General features: G+C 53.0%; 1 pseudogene; it reads left to right on the forward strand.

The window, feature by feature from the left end:
* Positions 1 to 2,393: 2,393 nt before the first annotated feature.
* LOC102004117 lies at positions 2,394 to 6,865 on the forward strand (annotated as a pseudogene).
* The last annotated feature ends 1,639 nt before the right edge of the window (positions 6,866 to 8,504 follow it).

Below are 8,504 nucleotides of genomic sequence, written 5' to 3' on the forward strand. Positions count from 1 at the left end.
AAAAAAATACTTGTACATGTGAGATATACATAATGATCACGTTCATCATAGAGAATTTGTACCTGTGCGTGATGTAACTTGATTCTTTTTCCCCCGTTCCCCTCCCTTCCCTCAACCCCTCCTCCCTTCCCCCCTTACAAACGCTTTGCTTCCTGTTTTCTTTTTTTTTTTTTTTTGCTCTTCCTTTCTTTCCTATCTCCCTCCTCCTCCCTTTTTCCCTCCCCATTTGAACATTGTCTTTCTGTTTTGCAATACCTATCGTACATTTTGGTTCTTATTTACACTTTCGGTTTCTCACACTGGAGAAACCATTTGGTATTTACAGATGTGTGTCTGATTGATTGATTGATTTAAGAGTAGGGTCTCAAGGTGCACCCATTTACCTAGGAATGTCTTGAGCTTATCCTTCTTTATGACAGAATAGTACTACACTGTATGAAAAGCACATCTTTATCCATTCGCCAGCTGGTGGGCATTTGAGCTGTTTCCAAGTTCTGGCTATTACTTTTTTTTTTGTCTTTTTTGAGGCAGGGTTTCACTATGCAGTTCAAGCTGGGCTTGATCTCACTTTGTAGCCCAGGCTGGTCTCAAACTCATGGCCTTCCTCCTGCCTCAGCCTCCCAAGTGCTGGGATTACAGGTGTGCACCACTATGCCCGTCTTGGCTATTACATTTGTGCCGCTATAAGCATGGGTGTGCATGTACTACTGACTCACATATTATCTTATTCGTCATTTAACGGCATTCACTGGGAACCTACAGAGCGCCCATCCCATGTGCTTTGCAGATATAAACGGAACACGTCACACTGCACAGAACTCCAAGGTTGCACCAAGCTAGAACAAGAACAGGCAACACACCTGGTGTGTGTATCACACACCTGAGGGAGACAACACAACACCCAGGAAAGCAGCACCTGGGACAAGTGCCCACTCTCAGCACATACCTTCTGCTGGCCCCTTTTAAGTTCACACAAATGTTTCTCTCTGCGTCTATTTCTAGGTTTATGTGTTTTGCAGCGGTACACACAATGTCCACTTCCCACCCTTGCTGCACTCTCTCTAACCTTTCTTTTGGAGGAGCAGTGATCTCTGCGTTAAGAGTGCTGGCTTGGCCGGGGTGTGGTGGTACACGCCTGTAATACCAGCACTCAGGAGGCTGAGGCAGGAGGATCACCTTGAAGAGTTCCAGGCCAGCCTGGGCTACACAGTGAGTTCAAGAACAAAAAAGAAAAAGAAAGCAAGCTAGCTTAGAGTGAAGCTGGCTTCAAATGCCAGTTCTCTCACAAGCTAGTTATTACTATTTAACTTCTCCATTATTTATCTTCCCTAAGTCACCCGGTCACACTTATGTCACCCAGACTGAGAAGAAGGGATTCACTCATCGCCTCCGGGGCGTCTAACCGGAGGGCGCGGAGCTGGGGATCCAGGGCGAGGCAAGGCTGCCCTCTGCTGGTCCTGGAGCGCTCGCGCACCCGGGGTGGCTTTTCCCCAGGCCTCCATTCCAGCTTCTGCCCTGTCCCTTTCTTTGCCTCCTCCTGACACTCCATCCGTCCACACCCCAAGGGATCGGTAAGGGGAAAACTGTCTCTTCCACTTCAGCTATGAGAAGCGCACAGTGTGGGGAGAGGGCCCCGGCCGAGGTAAATCTGCGCACTCAGCGACGCAGGGAGCACCCGGCTCATCCTGGGCAAGGCGGTGTGGGAGGCCTCAGCCTGCGGTACAGTCCCACGCACACATCTGTAAAGTGGGAGCCAGATGTGTAAATTCCAGACGCTGCCGCCCCAGATGCTCGGGTTGCGTGACCCTCGCTCTTTCCGGTCCTGGGCCGGGGTGACCAGGCCCTGCCCTTGAGCTCGACCCCCAGGTCTCCCAGCCAGTCATAACTCAGAACTCACGGAGTCTGAAGATGGTCTGGGATTTTTCTTTAGTCCATCTAGAATAAATCTTGCCAAATGTGCAGACTGAAGGGCCCCTTTCAATAACCTGAGACCCTCTGGGAACTGTAACCTGCAGGACGGGAGCGGCTGGGCTGACAGATCAGCGGGCACAGGTGTGGTTTTTCATTTTGGGTTTTTTTTTTTTTTTGGCACTGGGACTCAAACTCAAGACTTTGCGCTTGCCAGGCAGGTGCCTGTGCCACTGAGCTACATCCCCAGCCCAAGGTGGGGTTTCTCAAAAGAAACTCTTCTCACCCACCCAAGAGCACAGTGGCAAATAGAAACGTTCTGAGCCAGGCGTGGTGGCGTACACCTATAACCCAGCTCTCCGGGACACTGAGGCAGGAGGATTGCAAGTTCGAGCCCAGCCTGGGCAATTTAGCAGGATCCTGTCTCAAAACAAAAAAAAATGGCTGAAGGTATAGCTCCGCGCAAGGATCAGGGGAGAGAGACTATGAAGTGGATTTGCACTGAGGCTGGCCGATTCCGTGAGCAGCCAGCTGTGGGCTGGCTGGAGGTGGTCAGGGTGAGACGTGGGTGGCTTCTCCTCCCATGAGTTAGTGAGTGGCCCCCATTGTGACACTTCCAGCCATCAGATAACAGCTTCTGCTCTGAGGTTTGAGGTTCACAGCTTCTGACCTCACCTCCGGCCCTGGGGCTCACCTTCCTGCTGGAAGCATCTAGCCACCCCCACCCGTCAGGGTTAGCTGCACCTGCCTCTCCAGCTCCTCTGTATTTCAACCTCTGTCATCTCCCTGCTAGACTTAATGTCCACATCGTGCTCCCCGCCACTGTCTGTGTGTGTGTGTGTCTCTGTCTCTCTCTCTGTCTCTGTCTCTGTCTCTGTCTCTCTCTCTCTCTCTCTGTTTTTGCTGTTGATTGAACCCAAGGTTGCCAGGCATGGTGGCACACGCCTGTAATCCCAGCACTCAGGAGGCTGAGGCAGGAGGATCGTTGTGAGTTCGAGACCAGCCTGGGCTACAAAGTGCGCTCAAGGCCAGCCTGAACTGCATAGCGAGACCCTGTCTCAAAAAAGCAAAAAACAACAACAACAAAATGTTCTTCCCATTTAGCTACTCTTTTAATGTTTTCTTGTGAGACATCTTGCTAACTGCTAAACTGCCCAGGCTGAGTTGTAATTCTTCTGCTGAGGCCGAGTCACTGGGGTTACAGGTGGGTATGAGCCTCCCTGGCTCACCTAAGTGACAGTTTGAAAAGTGAGATATAATTATGTACAGGAAAATGCACAGATCTCACATCTACAGTTTGATGACACTTGGCAACTGCATTTGCCCCCCATACCTGTGCCCATGTCATGACACTACGCTCCCCACACCCCAGAAAATCACACATGGGCATTCTGGTCAATCCCCCACCCCACCAGAAGTGACCACTGATTTATACCCTTGTAAGCTTTCAGCTGGGCACAGTGGCACATGCCTGTAATCCCAGCACTGGCAAGGCTGAGGCAGGCGGGTCACTGTGACTTTGAGGCCAGCCTGGGCTACATAGTAAACATAGTAAACTCAAGACCAGCTTGAACTGTACAACGAGACCCTGTCTCAAAAAAAAAAAAAAAAAAAAGAATTCAAACTGGGCATAGTGGTGCATGTCTGTAATCCCACCATTCAGGAGACTGAGGCAGGAGGATCACCACAAATTCAAGGCCAGCCTGGGCTACATAAAGAGTTAGAGGTCAGCTTGAATTACATAGAAAGACCTTGACTCAAGGGAAAAAGAAAAGAGCTTATCTATTTTTGAATTTCATATCAATGGAATCATTTAGTGTGTCTCTTTATATATAGTTTCTTTCTTTTTAAGGTACTGGAGGTTGAACCTCCGGAGTACTAAGCTATATGCTTGACCCTTTTTAACCTTGAGAGAAATTCTGCAGGATGGGCTTGTACTTGTGATCCTCCTGTCTCAGCCTCCCAGGTAGCTGGGATTACAGGTGTGTGCCACCACGCCAGTCCTTAGTATATATTCGTATTTTGTCCTTTCATTCTGCATAAAGTCTGTGCGAGTCCTCTGTTTTTGCATGAACCAATAGTTTGTTTCTTCTTATTGCTGAATGGTTCTTCTCTATAGAATGTAATTTACGAGTTGCCCCCAGACCGGTCCCCTTATCCGCCCCAGCATGGGGCTCACAGGAATTGCGGCCAGAAGGGGAAATTTGGTCCTCAGTGAGCCCAGCTTTGAGCCTCAAGGGCTTGGTGGTCCCGGTCACCTTGTCTCCTCTGGGCCCCAGGCCGAGCTCCCAGGGGAGGAGAGCCCCAAGAAGAGCAGCTTCTGTGGCATCCTGAGGGGAAAAGTGGCCCTGAGGTGAACATGGGTGCGGCTGGTGGCTTCCGAGCACCCTGGCAGGGACCAGAATGAGCAGCCAGTGAGTCGCTGCCTGGGGATGGGACAGGGCGGCGTGGGGCTCCCAAGAGCCGGGCCCTTTCAAGGGCCGGGGAACGCATGCTTGAGGGGCCGTGGGGCTCTGGGGCCCAGCTTCAGAGGACAGATGGGGACAGCAGACACAATGACCAAGAAGATCAAGACAGAGTTTCTGAAGAACTTATAATGGTTGTCCAAGAAATGAAAAAATACCTGCTAGCAGAGACACAGTAAACCAAGCACCTTAGATACCCGTAGCGATGCCCTCACTGTGAACGCAGCCTGCAAGCAAACTGAACTTTTCCAGATCCAGTGGAAGTGCACGACCCCGGACGGATGTGGCCGCGTGCGGCCCCAAGGGGCTGGCCACCGTTGCTGCAGAGCACACTTCCAAGGGCACAGGGACCTTTGCGGCAGTGTTTTCGTTTCTACTCGGAAAGTGAGTGCGCATTTCTGAACAGTCCGCGCTGATCCTGAGCTGTAAGAAAGATTTGTTAGGGCCTTGTGCCTTTGTCCACCTGCTTGCCCCTCAAGACGCAAGGGTGCTCTATGCACACATTGCCCGAGCTCAGCTTCCTTTCTGGAACAACTAGACCCTACTGAAACACCCGGCAATATGGCACACAGATGAAAAAAGACAGAGAGGTCTGCAGTTCCTGGGACTCTGGGATGACCAATTGTTTTCAGTGGAACACGGGGCCATGAGTCAGTGCTCACGGCTTTTATTGCTACCAGTCAGGGAGGAGAGTTTGAGTTGTGGCAGAAAGTATGGGAAGAAAACCTTTGCAGGCGTGGTGTCCAGGGAGAAACGGAGCACTCTTGCACCAGGCATAGAGGTCCCCCAATTAGAGGTGCAACAGATAGCTTGATGTATGCAAGGCTGGCACCTTTACTGCCACGGAGGTATAATTCTTATTGAGTCCCATGGCCTCAGCGGAGGTGTTACCTCATGTCCTTGCCCTGGAATCTCACAGCTCTTGCTGCCGGGGAGCGGGGAAATTCTTGACTGCCTGCTGCGGTGACACACCTTGGGGTCTCCACTGGACTCAATCACATTCTTTTGGACAGTTAAGGAAACCAGCCAGCTCTGCGTATCTCAGTGAACAGAGCTGTAGTAAAGGTCAGGTAAAGATGGGGACAGCGGTTTCATTTCCCAGGGGAACGTGGCGTGGCAGCCTCCCACAGGACCCAGCATCACATCCCATCCTTTCCGCAGGGTCCTCAGAGGTGGCGGTAGACCGGGAGAACTGTGGTGCCCCATTTGGATGCTCCCCTATTTGACTCATGGTCACAGCTCTGCCCGCCCAGAATTGGAACCTTACCGTCTAGTGCTGAAAAAATTCACGCTGGTTACGAGGTTCCTTAATCCCGGGGGTCAAAGAATTTTTACCACCACACACTCCCTGGAGTGTGCTATTCTGGAAGGAGATGAAAGAGCAGTGGTTTTGCTGGGTTGCCTTGTGGAGGGCCACCCAGGCGACTCTCCTGAAAAGGGGAGCAATTGTCTCCGTTTTGCCTGAGCCTGACCCTATTTCCATGTACTGACGTGTACTGAGCTGGCTAGGACCTTTCCTTATCCCTTCAGTTGGCTTTAAGCAATGCATATCAGTCTAGCCAAAGTGCTGATGGTAATCTCTGGAGACGGCAGGCGTATTTCCCCAGACCCCTGCTGCTCCCCCTAGTGAGCCGGGATGAACAGGATGTGTGAGCCAGTGCTCCACGCTGTCGGCTGGGATCGAGCCTTAGGATAGAGGCTGAGACTTCCTGGGGCGTCAGAGATTACACATCAGCGCTGAAGCACCAACCCCAAAACATTAGATACTATTGCAGTTGAGTTATCCAGCTCACTCCTTCTGCAGATCCTTCTTTCTGCGTTTGCAGAGGGGATTTCAGGCCTCCCACCTAGCCCACCTCATAGCACTCACCTACTTCCCACGGTTCTCAGTCACTCATCCTCTAGCCACTCCCTTCTTCATGAATGAATAAAACCTGGGTTCGGCCTTGGGTCAAGGCCTTGGTTCCAGATGGCCATCATCATGGCTGGATTTGGACCCCTTGGCTCCCCGTAACTACAAATATGCCTTAGTGTCTTTATTCTCGCCATGGGCTGCACTGAAAGTGAAAGCCTGGAATTAACTCACTAGAATCCCAATAACTTGTCATGGGATTACAGATACAGACTTCGCGGGCTGTGACAAGGACCAGAAAGGGTTCCCTATATTATCCACCTTGGGATCTGATCAGAACGTTGATGCTAACATACCTGCACCCAGAAGATGGTCCTCCTATAGTTGCCATACACCGAAAAGTCTTGAAATATGCAGGCCGTCTCCCCTTTAAGCATTCACTTAGATTTTTCAGTCAAAATGGAGACTTCACCCTACTAGATTCTAGTTGGTCCAGCTTTGTGAACCCCTGGAGCTAGAAGGTTCCTATTATCACCGTTTGGCATAAAGAATGAAAGAGCCCACTAAATGAGGATGTTTTGCTACCAAAACAGAAAAGATTAACAGTAATGACAAAGACATAACAGAATTACAAGAATGAATTCAGCCGGGCGTGGTAGCGCACACCTGTAATCCCAGCACTCAGGAGGCTGGGGCAGGAGGATTGCTGTGAATTTGAGGACAACCTGGGCTACACAGTGAGACCCTATCTCAGAGAAAATCACAATCTTGCAGCACGTTCACAGGAGCACCTCTAGCAGCTACAGCGGCCTGGGCAGCGGTGGGTCAGCATGGCCTCGTCCAGCAAGTCCAGCGGGCACCGTGCTGAGCGCACCGTGAGGAGCCCAGGACCCTGCAGCAGGTCTACGCCGGTGGAAACAAAATTAAGAAGCCGGGTGAGCAGCTGTACACTGACCAAATCGCCAGTCAAGCCGAGGATGGGGATGCGCTCAGAGCCGTGAGGCCGGCACAAGGCCCTTCCTCCCTGTCAGGTGCTGAGGGACACAAGCCCACACACTGCGTCTCAAGCGGGTTTAAGGAAAGACCGGCCAGCCCATCCTGTTACCAGATAAACCATCTCCATGGTGTCATCGGTGTTTACAGGGGTGCAGCATCCCAGCTTGTTTTTTCTTCTTTTTTTGGGGGGGGGGTACTGGGAATTGAACTTAGGACCTTGCCCTTGCCAGGCAGGCACTTGTGCCACTGAGCCATATCCCCAGCTCATAACATCCCAGCTTTAAAGAGGAAGTGCGGGCCGGGCATGGTGGCGCACGCCTGTAATCCCAGCACTCGGGAGCCTGAGGCAGGAGGATCGTTGCGAGCTCGAGACCAGCCTGGGCTACAAGGTGAGCTCAAGGCCAGCCTGAACTGCATAGCGAGACCCTGTCTCAAAAGACTGAAATAAAATAAAGAGAAAGTGCATCTCGTGTACGGACACAACTTCTTCATCCTCAGAGGAGGACAGGCGACACCGCAGCAGGCACAGTGCCCCAGCTCTGCTATCACACAGATCCCGGTCATTCCTACACCGGAAGTGCCACCAAGCAGGAGGTGAGGGCGCCCGCACAGACCCTGTCTACCGCAGTGCTGAGCTCGCTGCAGCAGCACCCTTGTCCACGTCCCCGCCTGCCGTGGGCAGAGGAGCCCTCCAGCATGAGCGCCCTGGGCCGCAGAGGATTCCGGTGCGCGGGCTCACGGGGGCTGCAGCATCTGCCCACACACAGGAGGAGGAGCAGCACTCTGGACCGGATGCGGGAGGGGACCCTGGCCCCACGCTGTAGCTTCAGCAGGAAAGCAGAAGACACGAACGCTTCTGTGTCCAAGGAGGTTCGGCCTCTGACAGACAGGATCGGCTGCGTGCAAGAGAGGGAAGCCCAAGTGGAAGAAGCTCTGGGCGCCGCTGGGCGGCCGCAGCTCGGACGGCAGCGCGTGTCCCCACAGCAAGGGGCCACTGCGGCCCTGGTGCCCTCCGCAGCCCCGCTGTCCAGGCCCAGGCTGCCCCTAGCACGTGGTGCTTCCCAGCCAGGCCCCTCCCCTCCTGCCCGCCCTGCCCCCGCACCACGACCACCTGGGAGCCGGACCTGGGCCCCGGCCGGGCAGCCTGCGGGCATGCTCCTCCCGCTGTCCCCGCCCTCTCGTGACTGTCCTCTGGCACAGCCCGTCTGTCCTCCTTGGTCACCGTCCTCCTCTCTGTGTCCACCCTCGGGGGCCGCAGGCGCTTCTGAAATGCCACCTGCGGC

This window comes from Chinchilla lanigera, unplaced genomic scaffold (genome assembly GCF_000276665.1).
Source record: "Chinchilla lanigera isolate Chin_1 unplaced genomic scaffold, ChiLan1.0 scaffold00036, whole genome shotgun sequence".
Lineage (NCBI taxonomy): Eukaryota > Metazoa > Chordata > Mammalia > Rodentia > Chinchillidae > Chinchilla > Chinchilla lanigera.